This window comes from Dendropsophus ebraccatus, chromosome 4, assembly GCF_027789765.1.
Source record: "Dendropsophus ebraccatus isolate aDenEbr1 chromosome 4, aDenEbr1.pat, whole genome shotgun sequence".
In the NCBI taxonomy this organism is placed as follows: domain Eukaryota; kingdom Metazoa; phylum Chordata; class Amphibia; order Anura; family Hylidae; genus Dendropsophus; species Dendropsophus ebraccatus.
In genome coordinates this window covers 112,219,899-112,232,764 of record NC_091457.1, presented here as the reverse complement: position 1 = coordinate 112,232,764, position 12,866 = coordinate 112,219,899, and positions in this window count along the sequence as shown.

Sequence of the window (12,866 nt, the reverse complement as noted above, 5' to 3'; positions counted from 1 at the left end):
CCCTGCCTTCACTCCCCCTCCCCATTCCCGTCTATCTAGATGAAATAAACGGACATATACCGCAGCGGTTTTCTGGTGAGTGCAAGCTTCTTTGTCTCCCTTGTTGGATTATAGTAGTTATATTCTTTAACATAGGGAGCAGTATTATAGTAGTCATATTCTAAATCTCAAATCTCAATCTCAAATGCAGTGAGAGAGAAAGCGAATAAGGAGGGGAGGGGGGAGGGTAGAAGAAAGTGATAAAGTTGAAGAGCTCTCCAGAAGCTCAGGGGACAGGAGTCTGAGAGGTCCTTGAGGGCCTAGAGGGAAAGGGTCCTAATACACTGAGCGATTTTTAACGATTAACGACTAACGATAAACGATCGCAAACGAGATTGTTTATCGTTAACCTGAAATCATTCACCATATTACACAAAACGATAATCATTAGTTACGATTGTTACTATGATCGTTATTGCGATTGTTACTATGATCGTTATTGCGATTGTTACTATGATCGTTTGTTCCTTCTGATTCCAAGAAAAGAATTGAAGAATGTGCTATTACACTGAACAATTAGTGAAAAAAAACGTGGAACTTGAGTGAACGAATGTGGAATTACAGCGAACGATTAACAATAATTTTAGGTTAAGATCTAAATCAATGATATACGAACGATCGTTGCCTGCAATTACACAGAACGATTATCGTTTAAATTCGAATGATTTAACAATTTTTCACACAATAATCGGGTAATAGGGTCCAAAGCCAGGAAGAGGCTTGGAGAAAGGTTTTTGCTCTGAAATTACCTGACTGCGAACCATGTGGTCGCCCAACTCTGGCGGGAAAGGCAGAATTACACAGGACAGAAAAAAAAACAAGGAGGCGTGTGGCGCTATGAAGCCAGCGGATAGGTGTTTATGATATAGTTGTTATATTCTTGTATTATAACAGATATATTTTTGTCCATAAGAAGACGCAGTAGTATAGGACTAAGTTCACACATAATAAAATAAAAGCTAAATATGACCATAATTTTGAGTAAAAAAAAAACAATGTGTAAACAGATGAAAAAAAAGGTGTATTTTGGCAAAAGCAAGTGGTCAACATGTTCATTATTTGGACAGTCGTAATCAATTACAGACATAATTCTATATGGTGTCTGCACTGCCGTCCAACTTCCCATTGACTTCAATAGAGCGCATTACTATATTGAAAATACAGCTATACAATGTGTGAACATATAAGTCTTATGACATATATTGTAATTATTTTCTTGTACATAGGGGGCAGTATTATTTGGTAAATAGAACAGTGGACGGACAAAAACTATGGAAAATGTACATTGTGCAAAGGCAGTGTGTGAACAATTAGGTACACCTAACTGATTCCATAAGAATCAAGATGGTAAGTAGCTGCCATGTACTGCTAACCAAATGGAGATGATTAAAGGAGAAGTCCGGCCAAAATTTATTTATTATTTATGTTATTTATTATTTATGTTATTACTTATGGAAAGTTATACAATTTTCTAATGTACATTAATTATGGGAAATGCTCATATACTGCTATTTCCCTTAATTTAGTGTATCAGGAAGTGTTAGAATTCTCTCAGAAGCAGTGACGTCACGACCAACGGTGTAATTCCTATGGAGTGTCCAGCAGGGGGCACTCTCTATATAGAAGTCAATGAGTACCATTGACTTCTATATATAGTGCGCCCCTGCTGGACACTCCATTGGAATTACAATGGATGTGTGTATGTAATGTAATGTACTGTACTTTGCGATTGAATACATTTATGGAATACTTTGGGGAGCAAGTGTCCTTGCTCCCTAAAGTATCCCATAAATGTAATCAATAAATACATTTGCTGGGCACCGAGCAGGGAGGGAGAGAGGTGCCATCTACCTCCCCCTTCCTTGCTCGGTGCTGGGAACATATACAAAGTACTACTCCCCCATTATCTGCAGATAATGGGGGAGTAGTACCTGTGCTATCTTATCGCCGCCCGCGCCGTCGCTCACACAAGTGCCGCCCGCTCCGCCGCCGCTCACATAAGTGCCGCCCGCTCCGCCGCCGCTCACAGAAGTGCCCCCTCCTCCTCCGCTCCCTCTCCTCCTCGAAACACTATGGCCCCGCTGACTCCCCGCCGCCTGCCCGTGACGCTCCTCACACTATCCGGCCGGCCACCGCTCTCTGCTCCTGCAGGCCTGCCGCGTCAGCCCTCACCCACACCAGCCGGCAGCACGGCGCTCCTGGTGCTTCCTGGTGTCCCAGGCCGGTGTGGGTGAGGGCTGACGCGGCCGGCCTGCAGGAGCAGAGAGCGGTGGCCGGCCGGATAGTGTGAGGAGCAGCACGGGCGGCGGGGGGTCAGAGGTCCATAGTGTTTCGAGGAGGAGGGGGAGCGGAGGAGGAGGGGGCACTACTGTGAACGGCGGCGGAGCGGGCGGCACTTGTTTGAGCGGCGGCGATAGATAGCACAGGTACTACTCCCCCATTATCTGCAGATAATGGGGAGTAGTACTTTGTATATGTTCCCAGCACCGAGCATGGAGGGGGAGGTAGATGGCACCTCTCTCCCTCCCTGCTCGGTGCCCAGCAAATGTATTTATTGATTACATTTATGGGATACTTTAGGGAGCAAGGACACTTGCTCCCCAAAGTATTCCATAAATGTATTCAATCGCAAAGTACAGTACATTACATTATATACACACATCCATTGTAATTCCAATGGAGTGTCCAGCAGGGACGCACTATATATAGAAGTCAGTGGTACTCATTGACTTCTATATAGAGAGCGCCCCCTGCTGGACACTCCATAGGAATTACACCGTTGGTCGTGACGTCACTGCTTCTGAGAGAATTCTAACACTTCCTGATACACTAAATTAAGGGAAATAGCAGTATATGAGCATTTCCCATAATTAATGTACATTAGAAAATTGTATAACTTTCCATAAGTAATAACATATAAAAAATAAATTTTGGCCGGACTTCTTCTTTAAATTGATCAAGTGTGACCATCTCTTTAAAAGTATACTTTTTGGCAGTTTTTTTGTTTGGGGTATTAACACAATGGCAAGTAACAAAAACATCAGCAATATTCTTAGAGATGCATTTTTACTGCCCATCAATATGTGTCTATCATTCTACAGTGAGAAAGATTATTCACAATTAGCATGCTAAGTGGGGAGTATCATAGAAGTTATATTCGTGTACATAGGGGGCAGTATTATAGTAGTTATATTGTTGTACATGGGAGTAGTATTATAGAAGTTATATTGTTGTACATGGGGGCAGTTTTATAGTATATTCTTGTAAATAGAAGGCAGTATTATAGTAGTTATGAAAACGAAGAAAAAGATACAGGCACTCACCAACAAACTGGAATCTTTATTCAGGCACAGTTCACAGCGGGGATGGTAGGTCAGGTGGAAGTGCGGGCGTAAGCTACCCCAGGACAGCTGTTTCTCGCCTAATTGGCACTTCCTCAAGCTAGGGTATCACCTGGTCTACTAAGGGCGTGATTCGCCAGAAACGGCCATCCCAGTGCATGTCTAGCACCTGCAGTTCCTCCCTCCCCGCGGTTAGTGGAATAAACAGAGCTGTTCAACATTTACCAGGTGAGTGCTGATTTCATCTATATTCTACACATCGTACGCCTGCCCTACAGCCGAACATCCACGGAGAGACTTGTTTGCATGCTCATACCGTAGATCCCCTGACATTGGAGTTACGGAATGTGGTGCGGGTCAGCTGTGCCATTAACCCACTATTATAGTAGATATATTCTTGTACATAGGAGGCAGTATTATATTAGTTGTATTCTTGTACATAGGAGGCAGTATTATTGTAGTTATATCACACAAGCTTCAAAGAGATGTCGGCACTATCGCATTCAGTGGTAAGGGATACGTTCAAAATGTGTTTTAAGTTTAGAAAGTGCTCAGACACGTTTGCAGATATAAGTCCATCCAACATAATGCACAAGCCAGGTTGGAAAGCAACAGAAAGGTAACCAGTAGAACTCACCAGTCTTCAGGCAGTACGTATCTTTATTCAGGGTGACATCAAACAGGTTGGTGTGGGGCAGGGGGAGACAGATCCAGCAGATGCGGTGCCCTCAGGCTACAGCCGTTTCGTGGGTAAACTTCCCGCTTTCTCAAGGGCTTGAGAAAGCGGTAAGTTTACCCGCGAAACAGCTGTAGCCTGAGGGCACGGCATCTGCTGGATCTGTCTCCCCCTGCCCCACACCAACCTGTTTGATGTCACCCTGAATAAAGATACGTACTGCCTGAAGACTGGTGAGTGCTACTGGTTACCTTTTTGTTGCTTTCCTACCTGGCTTGTGCATTATAGTAGTTATATTCCTGTATATAGGGGGCAGTAATATAGTAGTTATATTATTGTACATAAGAGGCCGTATTATAGTAGTTATATTCTTGTACATAGGAGGCAATATTATGGTAGTTATATTATTGTCAATAGGAGGCAGTATTATAGTAGTTATGTGACAAATGAAGAGAAAAGATCGGGCACTCACCATACAGTAGCCAAGTTAGGTTTACGACCGGAATATGCGCTGCTAATCGTGAAACGTGCGTAGTCATCTAGTGAGAACGTGCCTGCTCCTTCACCTTCCCTCCCTGCATCTCATGAATATGCATTGAATATAAACCGGACTTGGCTACTGTATGGTAAGTGTCCGATCTTTTCTCTTCATTTGTCACATTGTATTGCTATATTGGAGCACCACCTTTGAGCTCATGATATGATGCTAAAGATACGATTGTCTACCTATTAGAGCCCAGGTGCATGAGAGACTGTGCCGTAGTGCTCCCCCACCCAGCCTACCTTCCTACATTATAGTAGTTATATTCTTGTACATAGGGGGCAGTATTATAGCAGTTATATTCTTGTACATAAGAGTCAGTAGTATACTAGTTGTATTCTTGTACATAGGAGGCAGTATTATAGTAGTTATATTTTTGTACATTGGGGGCATTATTATAGTAGTTATATTCTTGTACATAGGAGGCAGTATTATACTAGTTGTATTCTTGTACATAGGGGAAGTGTTACTGGGGTTGAGCGAGCACACAACAAACATGAAATCATTAGACTGTCAATGATCGTGATCTTTCAGCATGTCAAAAAATCAGTGTTGGTCTCTCACTGATAATTTGCCAATGCTTTAGTATAATAAAAATTTCAGTTGCTTAGGAAAAAAAAACACCTTTTTCTCTCGGGTGAACAATTAGCAACTTTATAATGACTACAAAAATGACTGTTCTTAGCAGCAATTGGTGAATGTACATCAATTGTTCGCTAATACACTATATCACTAGCGATTGATCAGTTTTAGTGGGTTTTTGCACAATGATTGCTCAATCTAATAGGGCCCTAACACCAGTTCCAGTTTTAGTGCACTGGGTAGTTCTATGTAGCTTTGTGCATTCCTGTAAGAGTAGTGGCCTACTTCATGTTCCTGGATCTTCACAAGCAGAGGCTTTGCGGTCTTTACTTATGTAATTGCACCCTCTAGTGGTCCAACAGTAACATTACTCTTCCCCTGTGTTTATAAAGGCAATAACATATCTCTGTAATATTAACAGGGAATCTTCTGCCCTTTAGCCATTGCAAAGCTACAATTCCCATCAAACCTGGACAGCCAAAGTTTTAGGTTTGGCTAGCCAGGCATGATGGAAATTTTAGTTTTGCAACAACTGGAGGTCTGAATTTTCCCCATCCCTGCTTTTTACTAACCCCTATGCCAGGATTCAAGTTAATTGCACCCTATCAGACCCCTTCAATATCAAGAATGGCACCAGCCCTGCCCCCTCCTCTCTCCCCTCTGTATGCATTCTCACAATTGAGACGTTGTTCCGGAAAATCAAACAATGCTCCCCAAAATAAGGCTTGAAAGTAAAGCCCACCACCAGAACACACCACTGGCACATACCAAAGGATGGTTTATTATCACTAACCCACATCAAGCTTTTGCAGTCCTGATGCAAATATTTAGTCACTTTGTAAGCCTTTCTAAACGATAAATAATGTAAATGGTAACCAGAGCTACAAAATATGTTCTCCCTCACTTGGCCCACTATGGATAATAAATATCTGGGAACATTCCAGCAGATCTTACCAAATTATATGATTTGAATGATAAACTGCAGAGCTGACATCTCTTAAAATTCCCTATATCTCTTGGCTAAGCAGAAATAACCTACCCAAGAGTGCTATATCTACTGCAAACTATCCCTATTAAAGCAACTCTGTACCCACAATCTGCCCCCCCCCCCCAAACTGCTTGTACCTTCGATAGCTGCTTTTAATCCAAAATCTGTCCTGGGGTCCGTTCGGCAGGTGATGCAGTTATTGTACTAAAAAAACAACTTTTAAACTGGCAGCGCTGTGCCCATTGGTCGGGGCTTAGAATGTCTATGCATTAGGCTGGCACAACCTCTCTGTCCCTCCTCCCCGCCCTCCTCATCATTAGGAATGCCCCAGGCAGATCGTCTCCTATTGATCACCTGTGAGCTCTGTGAATACTGAACATGGGCTGGATCGTTAGGGCACCTGTGCAATGTTCAGACAGGAGAAAATGTTCCAGTGGCATTCCTAATGATAAAGAGGGTGGGGAGGAGGGACGGAGGGGTGGTGCCAGCCTAATGCATAGACATTTTAAGCCCCGGCCGTTGGGCACGGGGCTGCAAGTTTAAAAGTAGTTTTTTAGGACAATAACTGCATCACCTGCCGAATGGACCCCAGGACAGATCTTGGATTAAAAGCAGCTATCCGAAGTGGTTTGGGGGGGTCAGATTGTGGGTACAGAGTCACTTTAAGCTTGTGTCTAAGATCTTTTCGCAGTAAAGATCTCTATACACTAAATTTGGAGTAACCCGCTGGGGAGGTAGATGTTAGCGGTACCCGGGCTGCCACTGTCATGTATTATGGTCACAGTATTGGCACGAGGGTGCAGGGCTAGACCACAGGAACTTGAGCAAGCGGGACCCCAGGACAATTCTTTGTTGCCCTTAGTCAAGGCACCAATAACTAGACCAACCTGACCAGGGGCGGAACTACCGCCGTAGCAGCCGTAGCGGCTGCTACGGGGCCCCTAACATCAGGGGGCCCGTGGCCTTGGCCCCCCGAAGATGACCGCTTGCAACACCCGGCGGCCGAGCGGGCCTCCCGGGTGTTCAGTGTTCTGACTGACAGCGCGAGAAGCCATAGGCTTCCCGCCCTGTCAATCATTCTTGTGACCGCAAGCAAGCATTCTGCTTGCGATCACAAGAGTGTCCCACCCAATGAGCAGCTCTTTGGTGAAGTCCTGGCAGCGTCATCGCTGAGCACTCAGTGTGCGCCGCCGCGGCTGGGACTTACGGTACTAAGAACACAAACCGGAAGTCCCAGCCGCCGCGGCGCACACTGAGCGCTCAGCGATGACGCTGCCGGGACTTCACCAGAGGGCTGCTCATCGGGCGGAGGCAGAGAGAAGAGGAGACCGGCGACCGACGGGGGAGCGTGGGGTTAGGTGAGTTATGTGTTTGTTTTTTTAATCAGAGGGGCAACACTGCGAGCTATGTGGGGAAGGGGATGCACAACACTGCGGGCTATGTGGGGAAGGGGATGCACAATACTGGGGGCTATGTGGGGAAGGGGATGCACAATACTGGGGGCTATGTGGGGAAGGGGATGCACAATACTGGGGGCTATGTGGGGAAGGGGATGCACAATACTGGGGGCTATGTGGGGAAGGGGATGCACAATACTGGGGGCTATGTGGGGGAGGGGATGCACAATACTGGGGGCTATGTGGGGAAGGGGATGCACAATACTGGGGGCTATGTGGGGAAGGGGATGCACAATACTGGGGGCTATGTGGGGAAGGGGATGCACAATACTGGGGGCTAAGGATAGACAACACTGGGGGCTAAGGATGGACAACACTGGGGGCTACATGGGGGATGCACAATACTGGGGGCTATATGGGGGATGCACAATACTGGGGGCTATATGGGGGGATGCACAATACTGGGGGCTATATGGGGGATGGGAATGCACAACACTGGGGGCTACCTATATGGGGGATGGACAACACTGGGGGCTACCTATATGCGGGACGGGGATGGACAACACTGGGGGCTACCTATATGCGGGACGGGGATGGACAACACTGGGGGGCTACTTTTATGGGGAATGTGGGCCATCTAAAAGGGGAACTACACAGAGGGGCCATTTATGAAGGGGACTAGGGGGCATCTATAAGGGGAACTACACTGGGGGGGTTGACACAGAGGGGTCATCTAAGAGGACTACACAGAGGGGACCATATACTGTAGGGCAGGGATAGGGAACCTTGGCTCTCCAGCTATTGCAAAACTACAGCTTTATTTTTGACTGTCCACACATGATGGGAGTTGTAGTTTTGCAGAAGCTGGAGAGCAGAGATTCCCTACCTCTGATATAGGTGATGCACAGAGGGTGTCATCTACTATAAATGGATTACACAGAGGGGGATCTCTACTATAGTAGATGCACATGGGGCCATCTATATGGAGGACTGAACAAGGGGCAATCTATAAGCTGTCTACACAGAGCCTAATTTGTCTGTCTGGCAGATTCTGTGGATTCGTGGCTCGGAGTTCTTATAATGGCCCAGGACAGATGGAGAAGAAAATGAAAAGGAAACAACTCTAATGAGAGAAGGCGTCCCCTGTGAGTCACTTAATATAACTGCAGTGTAATTTATATGGTGTATAGAACCTGTGTAGAGCTGGTTGTGTTGATGGCATAGTGGTTGGTCGAGGAGGGGGGGGCCCCAATCAAAAGTTTGTTGTGGGGCCCAGCCATTTCTAGTTACGCCCCTGAACCTGACACAACCTTCTCTCTTGAGAGCAGAGAGGAAACTGAAACAGGAAAGGAAGTGACTAACTGACCCCAGCCAAAAGCTTGACGGCTATTGGGGTTACTATGGCAGCCGGGGAAAGTCACGTGACACTAGTCCGTTTGCATCACCACACCATGTGACATGGACACATATGCAAATCAATGTACATAAGAGAATATGAGGAACACAGAGAATAATACGAAACTTGAACACTGGGGGGCGCAACATAAACTGAGCTCTTTGCAGTGGCCATTAACACTTTCCACTACTATAATATATAGAACCTTTCCTGTACTGGGACACTGCAAATTTATTTGGCAAAACACGCGCACATGGATAGACTATTCTATAGACTAATTCAGCACAACTACCAAGGCGGCTGCGGCCTATCAGATCTACGCCCATATTATAGAGCAGTACATCTAACAAGGTGGCTCTCCCTTGTTTCTCTAAAAAAAAAAAAAGCTTCTTTTCTTATTGCTTTTTTTTTTTTTTTGCAGACAACTTAAATGGGAACTCCACCCAATTTTTTTTTCTTCCAGTACTTATCCGCTGCTGTATGTCTTGCAGGAAGTGGTGTATTCTGTCTACTCTGACACAGTTCTCTCTGCTGCCTTCTCTGTCCATGTCAGGAACTGTCCAGAGCAGGAGAGGTTTTCAATGGGGAGTTGCTACTGCTCTGGAGAGTTTCTGACATGGCAGAGTGGCAGCAGGGAGCACTGTGTCAGACTGGAAAGAATACAAGGCTTCCTACAGGACATACGGCAGCTGATAACTACTGGAAGACTGGAGCTTTTTAAATTGAAATACAAATCTATAGAACCTTCTGAAACCAGGTGATTTGAAAGACAGACAGATGGACCAGGTGGTGTTTTTCAACCGACAATCACAATAAGAAGATAATAAGTATGGAATAAATTGTTAGTCTCCAGGAGGGGAACAATTCAACATGTATGTTACCTGAGCAGAATACACCTTGAACTACACTCACCGGCCACTTTATTAGGTACACCATGCTAGTAACGGGTTGGACCCCCTTTTGCCTTCAGAACTGCCGCAATTCTTGGTGGCATAGATACAACAAGGTGCTGGAAGCATTCCTCAGAGATTTTGGTCCATATTGACATGATGGCATCACACAGTTGCCGCAGATTGTGTCGGCTGCACATCCATGATGCGATTCTCCCGTTCCACCACATCCCAAAGATGATCTATTGGATTGAGATCTGGTGACTGTGGAGGCCATTTGAGTACAGTGAACTCATTGTCATGTTCAAGAAACCAGTCTGAGATTATTCTAGCTTTATGACATGGCGCATTATCCTGCTGAAAGTAGCCATCAGATGTTGGGTACATTGTGGTCATAAAGGGATGGACATGGTCAGCAACAATACTCAGGTAGGCTGTGGCGTTGCAACGATGCTCAATTGGTACCAAGGGGCCCAAAGAGTGCCAAGAAAATATTCCCCACACCATGACACCACCAGCCTGAACCGTTGATACAAGGCAGGATGGATCCATGCTTTCATGTTGTTGACGCCAGATTCTGACCCTACCATCCGAATGTCGCAGCAGAAATCGAGACTCATCAGACCAGGCAATGTTTTTCCAATCTTCTACTGTCCAATTTCGATGAGCTTGTGCAAATTGTAGCCTCAGTTTCCTGTTCTTAGCTGAAAGGAGTGGCACCCGGTGTGGTCTTCTGCTGCTGTAGCCCATCTGCCTCAAAGGTCGATGTACTGTGCATTCAGAGATGCTCTTCTGCCTACCTTGGTTGTAACGGTTGGATATTTGAGTCACTGTTGCCTTTCTATCAGCTCGAACCAGTCTGCCCATTCTCCTCTGACCTCTGGCATCAACAAGGCATTTCCGCCCACAGAACTGCCGCTTACTGGATGTTTTTTCTTTTTCGGACCATTCTCTGTAAACCCTAGAGATGGTTGTGCGTGAAAATCCCAGTAGATCAGCAGTTTCTGAAATACTCAGACCAGCCCTTCTGGCACCAACAACCATGCCACGTTCAAAGGCACTCAAATCAACTTTCTTCCCCATACTGATGCTCGGTTTGAACTGCAGGAGATTGTCTTGACCATGTCTACATGCCTAAATGCATGTAGTTGCCGCCATGTGATTGGCTGATTAGAAATTAAGTGGTATCGTGCAGTTGGACAGGTGTACCTAATAAAGTGGCCGGTGAGTGTATATGGGAGCCATGAAATAAGTTCTATAAAAATTTCCTACAACCCTCCTCCTCCTAAAATATAAGCTATATTGGGTCTTGCTCCATCACCATTATTTAGTGTTCTGCATGGTTTTGTACAATCACAATAAATCCTTTATGAATACCTTTATTATATAGATCTTTTCTTTGAACATCTTCCCATGTCATTGACAACTATAATGTTCGTGGCTATCTTACCAAGGCTGGTAATGACACAGCAGCTGTAAACGGATAGACTAAGCACGTAACAGATGCCACATGGTGCCAGATATGGGTCAATAAAATAGTCCAACTGAGCCACTTACCTGCATCCACATGCAACCCTTGTATCCAGACACCCAGAGAAATATGGAAAAACCATGGGTGATTCAGAAAAAGGAATCATGTGGTTTTTGTTACTGTTCCCACAACCAGATGTAAATGGTGCCAATGTGAAGTCAATGGAATGGCAGTGATAGACCCTAAAGGGAACAGGTCTTCAGAAAATTACCTATTGTTTAAATCAATAGGTAACCTCTTAACAATAGATGACAGGTATAAGGGTATGTTCACACTGAGCAATATAGGCGGAATTGCGCGGCAGAGCTCCCTACTGAGGAATCCCGCCTGCCTCAGTGTCACACACTGGTCTTTATGGTAGAGCTCTTGCACCTCCGCTTAAAGAAAATTGACATATCAATTCTTTGAGCAGAGGCGCACAAGCTCTCCCATAGAGACAGTGTGAAACACTGAGGCACGCTTAGAGCTCTGCTGCAGAATTTCTCCTATATTACACGGCCAGTGATTGGCTGAGCGGCATCTCAGCTCTGAAACTGGAGTGCGCGGGACCCGGTGAGAAGACCGCAAGAGGAACACTGCAGCCTGGATAGGTAATGTAAATGGTCAGTCGCCGGCCACGCACCGCTATTATACGAAGCCATACACGGTCAGCACCCAACAATTATAGGTTCAAACCTATATCAACAATAAGCCGATGATTGTTGTATTTACTACACGGAGCGATAATCTTCTGAATCGGGACGATTATCGTTCTGTGTAATAGTACCCTAAGGGTATAAGAGTGTACAGAGAGGTCTGATAGCTGGCATGGACCAATCGTCCATGCAGGCTATTTAACTGGCGCTGTCAAAACGGACAGCAGCATTAAATGGTTTTCACTAATCTTCATTAATGGTCCAGTGTCTGGATCAGCTCCTCACTGCAAGATCACAGGGAGCCAATCCACTGTCAGATCAGCCTGCTGAATAATGTGTACTGCCTTGATCTTTATGAGCAATCATCGTATTGCTCATAGAAGTCCCTTAGGATAATGGAAGTGTGTAAAAAAAAAAAAAAAATCAAACTTTTAACATATAAAAAAAATCCCATCCCAAAAGTTGAAATCTCTCCCCTTTTTTTAAATAAAAAAATAACATGTTTGGTAATTTCTAAACAGTTTACATTTTTTTATAGTAAAATAAATGTTATATAAATTGCCTATTGTAATTGTAACAGGCCACTTTGCCTGTCCATCACTCCCGCAGAGCATGCTGACAGGCAGAGGTCTGTGACTATGATATTGCCTAGATGACTAGTAGTGATAATTGTGTATATTCTTTTCTCTTGCATAGATTTTTGGCTTGGCATATATTTGCAACTATGTTTTACGCCTTCTAGTTGGAGTGAAACACTGAGAGTGCATTCACACGTTCAGTGTTTCGCAAGGAACATGGACGTGGAATGCCTGTAATGGACTCTTCCGCGCCCGGACAGCATCTGTGATGA